Consider the following 15,016-nt stretch of genomic DNA (forward strand, 5'->3'; position numbering starts at 1 on the left):
ATGTATGTAGTGTAATTAATGAATGAAGTAAAATACTGTCTTTAGGATGAAGTCTAAAAAATATGCCACAGATACTCCAAAGTTGTGTTAGTTATATTAGCAAAAACAAAAACAAAAACAAAACAAAAAACAGTAGATTTTTATAAAGTTTAGTAAAACTTGAAGTAAAGATAACTACCAACTATTGTCTCCTCAACTTGACTGGGGGACTATATTTTAAACAAACATTGAGTTTAAAGTGTGTTTTGACAATAAGCTTTTAGAATTGAGTTAGTAGTCTAATAGATAGCCAAAAGTACTTTCCTACAAATAGAATAAGATATTTTAGAGATATTTTTTCCTCTTGAGATAGGATACTAGATAAGTATATCTCATTTTACCTGTCAAGTTCAGAACTACTTGCTTTAGAACTGCTTCTTTTAACTTAATAAATAATTTCATGCATACACTGGAAGGCTCTAATATGGTTTATTAACTGCATTATATTTAACTGAAACTGATGGAGAAACAAAAATACTGCTTGTGCCATACTGGTACATATTGAAAATTTTCAAAATCTAGCCCAAACATTATTTCAAAAATTAAATAAGATGTTTTGGTTTCCAATGGGAGATTGTTAATCTATTTAAAGCTAAAATTAGTATGCAATTCAGAGGTTAAACGGGGTTCACAGGTGGTCACATTTCCAAGTCTTACCAAGCCTCTAGGGATTGAAGTTATTATACTCTACATAAACATCTTTACTCTGCAACCACAATTCCACTGCAAGGTGCCAGTGAAAAAGAGGCTGGTCACTCTTTTTGGCTGGTATAATAAAGTGGCTAGAGTTCCCTTTACAGCACTTAGAAAATATATGCAGTAACTAGCCATTTCACAAGACAGTTACTCTTAGAGTTAGTATCAGATTCACAATAGTAAAACCTACTTTGTGTCAAAGCAATTCTCCACTGAGGACTGGTTAAAGAACTGGCAGAGAGCCCGATTCTACTTATACTGTCAGCATTTACATATAAAGGTATTTTATACAAAAGATACATATTCCTAAAATGTGGAGAAAGAGCTTTTCCCGAAAAATAACTACTGGACCTAGAATAGTCAGAAATGCTTCAGATATGAAATTTTCTTCAAGAATCAACAGCCATATTCTAGAAAGGAGATAACATTTGTATTAAATTTAAATACTTGCATAATATTTAATAATACCATAAACATTGTGCCGTGTCCATATATACTTCCTTTGTGCCAAACTTTATCACCGAGTTTGGTAACTTTCATCCAAAGTCCAAACAGAAAGCTATTTAAGTGACTTCACCTTGTTAGGTTTTAAATGACTATGTATTTGACTGGAACTAAACAGCAACACATATACTGAAATCCCAACATGACCTGTGAAATGTATAGACTACCACCGCCAGGGTATTACTTTTTGCCCACACCAATTACTAGAAGCCCTCTATCAAGCCAGCACTTTGGTAAGGGAAGGAGATGCACAAAGGTATAATACTCTGACAGACAGCCATGCTTTAGCTCAAACTAATCCCAAGAATTAGTGGCTCAGAAGCATACCCAAAGCAAATCAGAGTCTTTGGGGGGACTCAGAGAAGCATCTTTCCACAGTGGACTAACGGCTAAATCTTAAGGCATGTACTTCAAGGTCACAGAACATTCTCTGAAATATTAAAATCTACCAGGCTCTACACACTCCACATATCGAACATGCTAATGACGTGAACTAACTTCATGAAACTTTAAACAGAGCGGTGTGACAAGAAAGAGCCCGGAGTGATTTCAATAACTGATGGGAAAGGGGTAAGACTATCTAAAAAGTTACTTTTAGCCACAGACAAGGAAATAATGGAATCTAACGAAAAGAATGCAGAACAAACCTCAACTTCAGCTTTCAAAAAGGCACAGGGGTAGAGAGACCCAATGCCGGGGAATATATTGATGCAGATTTTAGAGACAATACCCAGGCTATTTCTATTTCCTCGTGAAATGTCAGAGGTACTTACATGAAGGAAGACCCGATCAGATTAGTCCTTGGGATATTTTCCTTTCTTAGGAGAGAGAGAAAAAAAATAACAATAATCTTTACTTCGTCCAGCCTTGAAGTGCTTCTCCACCTGATTCAAACATGCAGCCACGGCGACCCACACAGAACCTTCAAAGTCAATCCAATAGCAGCCCGAAGATGTCTGGGTGTACGCGTGTGCTCAAGTGTCTGTGACTGCGAGCAGAGCAAGCAGAGAGCTGGAGACGAGGGATGTGCGCGCGCGCGCGGAGGGAGCGCGCGCGGGGGAGGCGCGCGCGGGGCCGCGCATTCGCGCGCGCAGAGGCCGCTCGGAGGAGGAAGGGGTGGGGGGAGGAAGAGGAGGAGGAGGAGGAGAAAGTGGCCCTTAGCGGCCGGTCGGATTAAAAGTAACCAGACTCATCCAGAAAACTGCGTCCAGGAAGGAAGTGACAGAAGACGAATGGGAAAAGGAGAGCTGCTCACCGCCTTTGAAACATCGCGTAAAAAAGGCGGGGGGCGGGAGGGGGGTAGTGGTGGAAGGATATTGGGAGGGGAGGCGGGGGTGGCAGGGAAAACGGAGCACACGGGCTCGGGTTCCAAGCAGCACGAACGATGGGGTGCCTCTCGCTTTCTTTTTTTATTTTATTTTATTTTATTTTGTCCTTGCCTTTGCCTTTGCCTTGCGCTGCCTTTCCTTTCCGTTTCTCCCTCCTTCACAATCCCAAACCGTTGACTCTTCGCGAGCTGGAGAAATCATCAGTTTCACTCTTGCAAAAGGGGGGCGGGACTAGACCTCGCAGCATTTTAATAAAACAAACATACAGCAGTTCGCTCCTCACCCCTCCAGTCTCAACTAGATTGATAAATTGCTCCACTACACTACTTTAATTATGTATATGGTATGCAGAATAAATCACTGAACATCAGTACCTCAATCAAGCACTTTTAAATGATAATTGCATCTTGGTGAATCAATCTTTCCATTCCTGACATTTTGCTAATTTTAGTTTTACGGTGGGGTAACGGCACATGCCATACGCAAACCTAATGACAATTCTTTATTGCACGAAATGAAGACAACACCGCGAGCGACGGCTCTCTGCTCTGAGCCGGCGCCGTCGCCGAGGACGCTCGGAGAACCGAGTCTCTGGCTGCAGCGCGCTCGCTCCGTGGGGACGCTGCGAGCCAGCCAGCAGGAAAGACCTTCTAAAGTCGGGATCTTTCCTCTGACCAATAGGAGCGCGACCCTAATAGTTGCTCTTGTGACTTTTCCGTCGGTTGGAGACGCATTAACCACTTCATTCTTCCACTCGTCCGAGCGCTCCTCTGTTACTTACGCGTAAAAGCCACGGTCCGGGCTGTCTGTAGTACTCGATTCCAGCGCGCTTTTCCTAAACCACCAGAATACCCGGTTTTCCGCCCTGAGAGGTCGGAGGTTTAGAAAGCGAGCCTAGATGCTGCTCAAGTGTTAGTAATGCACAAAATAAAAGAATTACCAGTATTTTAAATCTCAACTTCATCGCGGTGCCACGAACTTTCTAATCAGTTTGGAAATATTTACCAAGGCGGCAGCTTCCTCAGAGATTTCCCCCTCCCTCCTCCCACTCTATCTCTTCTACACCTTACTGGATTTTATCTAGGGCATTAACATGTAAACCAAACTAACTTCCCAAATGCATTAGGCTTCCCTATCCGATAGCTGATGACTTCACTTATCCTGAAGAGTTTCAGCTGCACAGGAAGCAGAAATAGAGACTGATAAGGAAGATACTACTTATGTTAAAGTTTAAAAAATAGGTTAATATTAAAGATTTAGGAAAGGCTACTAGGGATTGGCTACCTTCTGTTCCTAGCCAAATTACACCACGCCTAATAAAGCCAAAGATAAAATATATCAACTAGTACACAAACCATGAAAAGACAAGATTGCATGCTAGTAGAACTATACATAGTATAAAAATGTTTAAACCAAGTTTAAAATTTTTAATATTGTAAAAGGAAGAGGGGAAAATACATTGGAGAAATAACATGAACTGTACAAGAGTAGACAATAGGCGTATACTGAAATATCTAGCTAATTAAAGATATTTCCTCACTTAAAAAAATTCCTTTCAGGACTATGTGTTTAACCCAATGACTAGTTGCATTTCCTGTTAGGTTCTGCACTATGCTTCTAGACTATTTTAATATGGGAGGACAGTGTGATTTAAAAAGCCTCCTGCTTCATTGTAGGGGCTATTTGATGTGAGTAGCTTTTCTCAGAACAGTAGGTTCAATATTTAGGCATCTGCCCCAACGCTTCACTTGAAAGAAGGTTGATTTTACAGGCAAGTACAACTAGATCTACAATCTTCAGGCTTCTGGCTCATCACCATTGTGACTATCAGCACAGCAAAGATGAAATTCTTGCTTTTATTATAGAAAAGCATGACAAGCTGTCACAAAGCAAGAACAATCTGAAATAGAATTATTTCCTGCAGATTACTATCTACAATTTATTTGTTTGCCAGTTTGTTATTTTTTCATCTGGTTAGTTTACTACTAGCATGAATTCATTTTAATAGTATGGCAGAGATAAGCTGCATTAGGTTTTCTTTAAGGTACAACTTCCAAAAAAAAAAAAATCCAAAAATTTAAAGATGCATAGACCTTTTGAATACTGAGATATGTCTATATGTAGTAAAAATTAAATTAATTTCATTTTTTCCAGATTCACAAATGTCCTGGCAAAGCAAACCATTTGCAGGAACATCTAAGTTTATTGCCATAATGCCTGAAATTAATGTAATGAATCATAACAGCCTATTTTACATGAGTAAATAGACACAGGCAATACATGACTTTCAACTGTTCTATTTTTGATGAATTATAGATAATATCACAGAACACTTCAGTTTTATATTTTCCTTCACAAAGAAACTATTTTTACCTTTTACATTTTTAAGAATCATTTAATAAAATTAAAACAAACCTATAATTATCAATGACAGTACAAACATTCAAAAGTATGTATAACCTCACGCTGGATAATTTTAAAATAAGATCTAGAATGTATTACAATTGGCCTTTTAAAATATAAGATAGTCCCCTCAGCAGATTTAGCTTCTTAATTATCTGTGACCCTAAGTTAATATTAGCATTAGTTTCTTTCCCAGGAGCTTTTATACTTGAAGCAGGACAGAAGAGGTTGTGCAGAAATATACAATAGAAAGTCACCTGAGATTTAAAATTATTCATTGGTAATCCACAAAGTGTTTAATTCAAAATGTACTTTGTATTCTTTAAACACTTCCGGACTTTTTTTTTTAACTAAAATTATCCTTATCCTTGCTACCTAATGGTAGCGGGGTAGGATCAGAACATTTTCTGGTGTAGGGAGGAGCTGGTACTAGGTGTTAGGAGGCCTGGATTCTCCGGTTCATCTGTGCCTAACTAATGAGGGTGTCTTTTTTGGGCTTCAGTTTGCTTATGTGTTAAATGAATTTGCTAGTCTACTCCCGTTCTATGATTGGAAAGTAGAAAATTCTTATACCCTTTAAGCCAATTGGAAGCTCGAGGCCTAGCGTGTTAAGTAAAAGGTGATACTTCCTTTAAGAGAAAATGATATCTGGGATTGATGTACTATTTAAATCAGCTTTTTCTTTTTTTTTCTTTTTTTGAACCATCAAATATTTCCTTTATTAAATAATTGTCATGTGCTTTATTATATATGTAAATATATGTTAACTTGTTTTTCCCCCAAAAGAATTGTTTAGCAATATATTTAATTAAAGTGCTACAGAAGTTACACAGAGCATGATACTCAGGGTTTTAACTCTAGGGAAAGCTAATTTCTGTTCAGGGTCACATACCATTTTAGTCTACCCGCCTCTCTTTACTACTTTAAGCAGTCTGCTTAAAACCCTGTGCACTAGGTCTGTCTGCTTTTAAGCTTGGTTCGACTGGGTGTAGCTCTTGAAGTGCGCTTTAAAAAACTATTTCAAAGTAAGCTGGGGCGGTTGCCACAGCAACTCACCCTAAAATGAAAAAAGGCTGTAGATTAATCTACCCCTCAAGATTATTCAACTGTATAGTAGTATCTGTTCTTCAGCCAGAATACTTTCAACACAAACATGGTAGTTGAATGTGGAAGTTTAGAACAATATAAAAAGTAGTAAGATACAAATTCCAATAGCATTAAAAATGTTATTTTTTATACTTACAATAGAGATGACATACATAACTTCCCCTGAAATGGATTAATTGTAAGAGACAAAGATAGGCCCTGAAAGGTGATGTAAGCTTTAAGCAAAATGATATGGTATTGCTTATAATATAATGCATATAATAGTTATATAACTCTATTACTTTTATACATGTCTATATCAAATATCTAACGACAAAGAGTTTGGCAGTTTTATCTCTATGAATCAAGTTTGTGGTAGATGATATAACAAATGTTAAGCACTCACCACATACATATACAGTCATTTGCCTTCCATTCTTTACTTCATCTCTTCATAGAAGTTACTTCACAGTTTGCAACTCTTCTTTGGCACCTTAAAATGTGTAAGTACAAGGTACATAGTTAAAAATTTTTTTTATGCATGCTGATATAAAAGTACGTTCAAATAAATTCATTTCTAAAACTCCTAATCTGAAGTAACATTCTAGTATTAAACCAAATGAATGTGTATTGAATATAAAATAATTAAAATTATCATTAATCGTGATACTTATAACCTTTAATATAAATAGTGCCGAATATCTAAATTTCAAAAATTCTTTAGGTACAACTTTAGCGCATGCATAGTATACATCATATGCACTACTTGTGATTGAGAATCTGCAACACACAAAGGATTTGTTATGCCAGGCCAAGGTTTAATCATATCCTTTATTTCATATCTAAATATCCCATATTTATCTTCGTTTTGTACATTTAATTTTATGTCTGATGAAGTACAAGGAAGAAAGTCAAATCCATGATATCCCAACCTAACAAAATTTGTCAGGTTGGGATACTGAAGTTGCTGAAAGGGCAGCATATTTTATATGTTGCCTAAAGGCCAATTTTAAATACTCTGGGATTAGTAATGTGGATTCAGTACCCTTTATGAATTCTATTACCAATAATATCTTTCCAAGCACTGTTTAACTATTGAGCACAGACAAATGCGCCTGTGTTCTCATCTCTTTTTGAAACTACGTTTCTATGACTGAGAACACAAATGAACTTTTTCCTTGGCTTCAGAAAGGGTCTAGTTCTCCCATCCTTGAGACAGCAGACCATAATGGTCAATATCTATTCTCTCGTTTGTATTAGTAACAAGACTTTTCATAGTGCAGAGTCATTAAGATTTATGAAGTATCTATATTTGGTTTGACATCCTTAAGATTTATTTTTATTTCTAAGTCGCTTTGAGTCAAGGAGAAATGAAGACTTTTGGCCACCTTTACTTTAGGGGTGTTAGCTGAGTTTAGTCTTTTAGGCTCAGGCCTACAGTGAGTTACTCTGAACTTAGTGACCAGTACTCAGTACCAGATGACATGGTGAATTCCCTTCCTCCCAACTGTGCTTGGTTTTACAGACTATTAAGTGGGGGTCATAATACACATCTCCCAGGACCATTTCACCTTACGGAAATGCAATCTTTTATATATATATGGTCTGAAAGACGTTAAGGCTTTTAAAAATGCCACTACAAATTATGATACATTTCTTCCTTTTCCTGGATCAATATGCCCAAATAAGGCTTGATCAGTAATTTGCTTGCGAATGTAAGGCCGATTTAAAAGTATCTATATGCATGGCTAAATTTAATGGGTTTTACCTTTACTTACAAAATTGTTAAATGTTCATCGGAACATTGATTCTCCCCCATTTCTTGAAATATCACAGAAACCTTCAAAGAATGGATTTTCATACTTCCCCTTTTAACTATTTCTTCTAGATACCTATGTGTGTGCCTTTTAATTTTTAAAGATCTTTATCCGGGATCGGGGTGGGGTGGGGGGTTAAAAATCTCCTCCTGCGTTTTGGTGCCCACTTCTTTGTTTGGAAAGCAGAGGGCTGGGATTCAGTCGGGACGGCCCCTTAAAGATCCAGACTGGGGACGCCTCTGGTTTCAGCAGCTCACTCCGCTGAGTTATTGATTGCAGGCAGCAACAATCTCTCCGGGTGATTTGTGTGGAAAGTGAATCCGCGCTGGCTGGATTCACTGCAGAGGCGCAACAGCCGTAAGGCCATCCAATTATTGTCGGTCCTCCCCTCAACACTGCTCTCACCACCCATGTACTTCTTTCTCTGCCCAGCTCCGCTTCCCCACCCCCCCACCCCCACCCAGTTTTCTCCCCGCGGACAGAGCTGAGGGGGCGGGGGCTCCTCACGGGAGTGTTTCTAGAGCTCCGAGGCAGCTAGTAGGGGGTGAGTGCGCCACGTGCGTGCGCCACGGGCGAGAAGGAGGAGGGCTGGGGGCCCTTCTGGGGGCCCTTCTGGGGACCTGCTGGGCTGGGTGCGCGGAGGGGGCGGTGCCGTCTTGGGGGCGGGTGTCCCAGGTCGTGTCTGGAGCGGGGATTTTTCGGTTTAGGGAGAAAGAGGCCGGTGGCTCGGCGAAGAAGCCGCGTGGTGGGCTCTGGGGCATGGAGGGCTGCACAACGGTGGTGGTTGGGCTTTGGAAACGGGCGGTGGCGGTGTCAGGGGAATTGCCCTGCTAGTCTGGTTTGGGGATCTTGGAGATATTTCCCCTAGGTTGGCGAAAGACGACCCCAAAGAGCTGGGGATGAGCGCCGAGCGACGCACACAGTGAACTCACGCACCGTGCACAAAGCGCTGGCACGCGGTTCGCGTCCGGCGGCACAAGCTTCTCGGAGCGCTCCGAGTATTTTGCAAGTCTAGGAGCGGGAGAGTGGCGCGTGCAGGTCGGGCTGCCACCCCTGTCTTGCACCAGACCAATAGGAAAGGGCAGTGTCCTGGAGCTGGATTTTATAGCCCAAGCTCTTGGGGTCTACAGGATTATTTTAAAAACTAACAGCCAACCGCTGGCTCTAGTAGTTAAAATGCCTCGGTAGATATGTGCGCATCTTGGCTAAGAAAGGCCACAAACCCAACTAGATATTAGGGAGAACCCTCCTCCCCCAATTTCCTTTCCCCTTCCATCTTTTTATTTGTTAGCGCGCTAGAACAGTGCCGGGATCTTTTGCAAAAATGTCATCACAAAATGAAAATACCTGTGTTCTTTGATCTGTGTGGGGAGCTGTACCAAAGGCACCAAGCGTGGTGGAAAGATCAGCGCTCCAAAGGCATCCTAGACTACTTGGTTGAATAAATCAAAGGTGTAAAGTGTTTACAACGTCATGTTCTTAAAGCTATGAGCTGCTACCTATGTGGCTTTTAAAGTTTAAGTTAATTTAAATTAAATAAAATTTAAAATTCAATACCTAAGTTACCCTAGCCACATTTCAGGTGCTCAATAGCCACAAATGACTAGTGGCTACCTTATGTGGGAGATGTTGAATGTTTCTGTCTTTGCATAAAGTTCTATTGGAATGTGCTGCTATAGAGTTTAAATGAATGCTGGTTAAACAAACAAACAAACAAACAACAACAAAAACAAAAAAACCCACCTTTATGATAACAGCTAAATTTTAGGACACTCTTGGCATTTGCATTTCTTGGCACTAGTGTGAAAAGTTTTAAAGTCAGAATTTCAGTATCTTCCTACTGGAAGAAATATTAGGAAACACTTAACAGAAGCACTTAAGTTTTTACAGGGTAGGGGAGTCACACCCAGGGAAGTTAAGAGATGCACCCCCAAATCATGCCATAAATTTGTGAAGCAGATAAGGTTACCTGACAGGTTCTAATACACTTTGTGCCAGACCAGGGCACCTTGCCTGGGGTTGGCTAGGCAAATTAACTCTTCAGAAAGGTGACCTGGTAGAAGATTTTAGACAGAGAACCCTTTTACACAAGAAAATACTTCTAAGCATTCCTCTAGGAAGAAATTCCATTTAATAGAGAATAAGGTGTATGGGGAATCACACTGTCTCTCAAACTAAAAATGTATTATTGGTAGGATCATAGATTCAGAGACTAGTTGGAATAACACTGTGCTTACTTTCACTTAAAAAAAAATCTGAGGAAATGGAATTACTCTTTTAAAGTAAGAGCTAAAAAGCACTCAAGGTCAGTGAAGAAAGGTGTTACATAAGGTAAGAATTGTTAACAAAGCATAATCTTCAGATTCTGTGAAGATATTGTCAGATATATTAATTATGTCTTAGACTGATATCATTAGGGTGGAATTTGACCAGAAATGTTAATAACATGAACAAAACTTCATTACAAATTACCTATCTGAGATATAGAACGTAACAGGATACATCATAAAGATTTAGAGACAAAGCATTAACTTTCTCACTTCAATGTTTTGTTTCTTTGAGTAGCAGGTTTTTTTTGCCATGATTATCCTCTATGTTTCTTATTGTTATTGGAGGGTGAAATGTTGGTATTAATCTGGCCATTTATGTAATTAGCTTTTAAGTTAACCCTTAGTGAAGGACCCCCGAGTGTTGAGATAGGAGGACTCATGAATAATAAATAATTTTAAAACAATAAAAAAAGTTTTTAAAGCTTGCATCTCTCCAGAGCTGATACATATTTAAGTTATTGTCTTTATTTCTCTTATTAATTTTTTATTTGCATATCGTTCAATGGGTAAAGGGTTCTTCTAGTCCCCCTAAAGCAAAATCTTTCTCTAAGAGAAAATCTTTTCATTCTTCAAGTGCTTGCAGATATGCTAGAAGGCTTCAGTCTCTCTGTGGCTGACTACTGAAAAGGCTGGTCTAACTAAGGGAAGAGGCTATGTGGCCAAAAACCAATTGGCTCTATCACATGCACAGGTTATCAACCCTTCCTTCACTTCACCCAGTTTTCTCATCTTTAAAATGTGGAACATAAAGTGCTACCCTCAAATGAGTTAATCAAGTAAAGCACAGTGCTGAGAAAGTGGTAAACTGCAGTTAGCCATTCTCATTCTCCTACAAAGAAATTCTACTTCTATATCAGTAAGTCCCATATTCACTCATTTTGGGTCTGTCACAACAGCAGAAGTTGGAGAAGTAAGTTGTCAGAGGGTTGGGAATTGGTTCAGGATGAGAACTGTTTGTGAATTTCACCTTTAAGTGGTAGAGATCTCTTCAATCCTAAAATTCACTGACTTACTAGGTAGAGGTTGCCTTATTTTTCTTTCAGAGGCATAGTATCTTCAGGATACTTTCAGGCTTCCTTTGTCTTTATTTATTATTACTATGTTTTCTTTGAGAGATGCTTCCTTATACTTGTTAGCTGCTTGGTTTTTGAAAAGGCACTGGAAACTCCAAGTCCATCCTCTTTTCACCCTGGTTGCCCTTTGGAATGCTGTTGTCAGCCAAGAAGACATTGATATCTTCAGTCTCCTGCTAGCTTGAATTCTTTTGGGCAGAGCCTGCTTAGATTATCTTCTGATGTCATTCCAAATGTCTGATGGCCATCTATGGCAACAGTGCTGGGCAATGGCCTGCTGGGAAAGGGGAGCCAGTGGCATGCCTAACGGAGCATTCTGTGCAAGAGGGGTCTAGAAGTAGTTCTCTGTTATACACATGGTCAACATTATAGATGTGTCTAGGGACTGTTTGCCACTTCTTGAAAAACGGAAGCCATAGACATTTTGCATTTTTGGTTTTAATGAAGTCCCACTTGGAATGTGTATGATTCCTGTATCTGGTATTCATGCTAACTCTCCTCATTAAGGACACCAGGTTAAAACAACAGAGTCTAGAAAGGAGAGAATAAAGCTACCACACTGCAAAATGAACTTTGTTTCCTTGTCCCTCTAGGTAATTTTCCAAACTATGGCATTTAATTTAGCTGAGAACTTAGACAATTATTTTAAAAATATTTTATTTATAACCTAAAATTTTAAACCAAGCAAAATAATATAAAATTTTAATTTTTCAAGAAGGCAAGATCATGCATATATTTATATGCTTTCAATACATACTAGATTTAAAAACAGGGATATACGTAATTATATCCACATTCTAATTTGCTAAGAAGAGGGAGAATTAACTTTCATTGTTTGGGATGAAGTCTCTAAATTATTTTGGAGTATAGAGAATTAAAACTTAAATTTTAGTCAGTGATTAAAACTGGTTTGTTTTACCAATGTGTACTAGTTAACTGAGTCAAAAACCCAAACCAAAGATGTCTGGTTTCCTATAGAAGAGTTTTTAAAGCTAAATTTGTAGTTAAATATTTCTATATCAATAATATTTGTTTTTGTAATGTAATGATATTTGTAGCATTGGTGCAAAAATAATACTATTATATTAGAATGTGGATTGAAATAAATAAATTCAAAGTGCTGAACATTTAATGGACACTCACTATTTGTCAGTGTTGTATTAACTGCTTTAACGGTATTAGCTGCTTTATAAACTTTATTTCTTATCAAAACAACAATCTTTTAGACAGGTACTACTATTCTTCCCATTTTACGGATTTTAAAAAAGGCTTAGAGAGGTAACATTAGCTGCTCTGGATCACATAGCTCATAAGTGCCAAAGGACATGAAACCATGTTTGTTTGTTTTTAGTAGATGCCCTTAGCTATGATGCTATACTACTTCCTTGTAGTTATAACCTTCGCTCACTTATAGGGATGATGAGAGAAGGAGATGATATAATTGATATGTTTTTTTCCCACCAAGGAATATTCCAGAAATATGTGTCTAAACATGTTTCTTCTTCTTCAAGGTAGAACCTTTAGAAAGTTATTTGCTTATTTCAGTAATGTTGTCTTTGCACAAATCGAATCTCCTTGGAATCTGCCATGCAGTCATAAGACCAGTCTTATTGTTGGCACATCTTTATCATTAAGGATGAATCTGTTACTGAAACTAAATCTGAACCAAACGTAGTGAATAAGATGTTTGGTAAAAACTATGATGTAATTACAAAGCAGCAGCTGATTTGATATCTGGCTCATAAATCGACACTAATTACAGATACAAAAGGGGAATTTTAAAGGTATTCCTGATATGAATGTGTAGCCTTTAAACAGACATTTTGGAAAGTAACACTTATTAAAGGTGTGATAATTTTTTAAAATGTCAGTTTCACTAATTAAAGGGTACACATCATGCATGAACATCGTGGGAACTATCTTTTCAAAAGATATACAACAGGCAGGGAAGGGTAAATCAGAGACTCTGGATTAGAATCCAGGCTCAAGCACTTAATAACGATTTGACCTTAATTTTCTTAATGTCCTTATTATAAAATGGGATAAGTGGCAGTACCTATGCAGTATGTAATTAGGCTGAGATGAGGACAAGAAATTGTACTTCTGTAGCCACTTAGTGTCTTGCATATAGAAAACACTCAATAAATGTTAGCTATCATTATTACTATTTCACTTTCAAGGACTATCTCATATTCCTGAAAAACATCGCAATGTCTCATTTATATAACAGTGTTTTAGAAAATGCTTTTCAATCAGCTTTTGTGCTTCAAAGCAGTTTTTATTTCATAATAGAGCATTTTATATTTGAAATACATATAAAACATTTATCATAAAATGTTGATTAAACTAATATGTATTATACCAAGTAGTCTTACATTGTGGGATTGCCAATTTATTTTATCCTTGTCAATGTTCCATATGTTCTTTCCAGAGGAACTTTTCTTTTATATTCATATTTGATTTTACCAAATTTATGAAAATAATTATGTGTCCATTTGCCCAGAATAAGGCTCCATGATCTTATTTTTTAGCTACGTCAGACATCTTCTAAATTGCTTATTGATTCCATAGTCTTACATTTAAATTTAAGGAACCTTAGCGTAAATATGTAGAATTAGTAGTTTTCTAGTAAATCTGACTTTTTAAGTTCTCTTAAATCAATATTATCTTTGTGGTATAGGCAAAACTGTAAGGTTGCTAAAGCTTGCCTTGCATCACCAACTTTCCTACACTCGCCTTCAACTTGTCCTTTTTTTCATTTGGGCGTGCTCTACTCACCCAGCAACAGTTTTTAAAATCATTAATAGCCTTTTACTGAGTATCCCTATCTCCTCACAGCCTTTCGCTGATGTCACCCATAAGGTCCTTTCATTCCTCAGCAGCCTGTTTATGTTCTAGAATTCTCCTGGACTATGTTCTATCGGAGGAGCCAACCACTCCACCTGCCTACTTCATGACACAAAATCAACATATTACTCCTTTAAATGAACTTCTTTTCAAAAGTTTTCTGGAAAGAGTTCATAATCCAAGGGAGTATCTGTCACTACCCAAATTCTACAAATTCCCTGCTGGGTTGGTCAGGAGATGCTGCAGGGAGAAGACGTTTGGTATGTCTCAGGTCCCTCCTACCTAGTCACTTCACTAGTCAAGACATAGGTAAGCCCTGGGGGTAAGTCAGCGGGTAGCTTGGCTCTCACTTGAAGAAAAAATTTACTGTTTTTGAAAAGGCTGGGATTGGAAGATGAGCTCTGTATCAGCAAAATGTCATGATGCTCCTTGAGCATTTGTCTACTTAATTTTTAAAATATGGTACACTTTAGTACCTGTTGTTCCAGGCTCTATTTCCTCTTTTCACAGGAGGCACACAATTGCTGCATGTCCTTTGTGCCACGGCTACCACGTTGTCACTTGGTCTCACCCTGTGTGCACTTTCTTCTGCCCCCCAAAAGCCACCAGAGATATAATTAATGATTATTTCTCCAGAAACATCCTGAAGGGGATATAACAACTTTGTGAGGACAATACGCATTGCTTCCTGGATGAAGGGAAGAATGTAAAACAATTGGGTAGAGGTTCAAGGTTGGAGGGCAAAAATACATTCTACCCTTTATCTCTTGTATGAAATCACTGCAAAGATAGGGCACATAAGTTAAATATTTCCCAACTTTGTATAGCATTAAACCTGTAAATACAGCACATCCATACACTTGGGATACGCTTTATATTAAAAATCATCACTC

The 15,016-nt window shown here is 38.2% G+C and overlaps 1 protein-coding gene across 4 annotated transcripts in view; it reads right to left on the bottom strand.

Annotated features, from left to right (window-relative positions):
* MEF2C (myocyte enhancer factor 2C) overlaps positions 1–2,492 on the bottom strand; it is a 146,634-nt gene extending 144,142 nt beyond the window's left edge. For 2 of the 4 annotated variants that reach the window (XM_011377843.1, XM_011377837.1), the window contains exon 1: positions 2,013–2,492. The gene's annotated coding sequence lies outside the window, so the exon portion shown is untranslated. The remainder of the gene's footprint in view (positions 1–2,012) is intronic. The other 2 variants (XM_011377853.2, XM_011377878.2) reach the window with 1 other exon arrangement.
* Positions 2,493–15,016: the final 12,524 nt, after the last annotated feature.

The sequence above is a fragment of the Pteropus vampyrus genome, unplaced genomic scaffold (genome assembly GCF_000151845.1).
Source record: "Pteropus vampyrus isolate Shadow unplaced genomic scaffold, Pvam_2.0 Scaffold11, whole genome shotgun sequence".
Taxonomy (NCBI): Eukaryota; Metazoa; Chordata; class Mammalia; order Chiroptera; family Pteropodidae; genus Pteropus; species Pteropus vampyrus.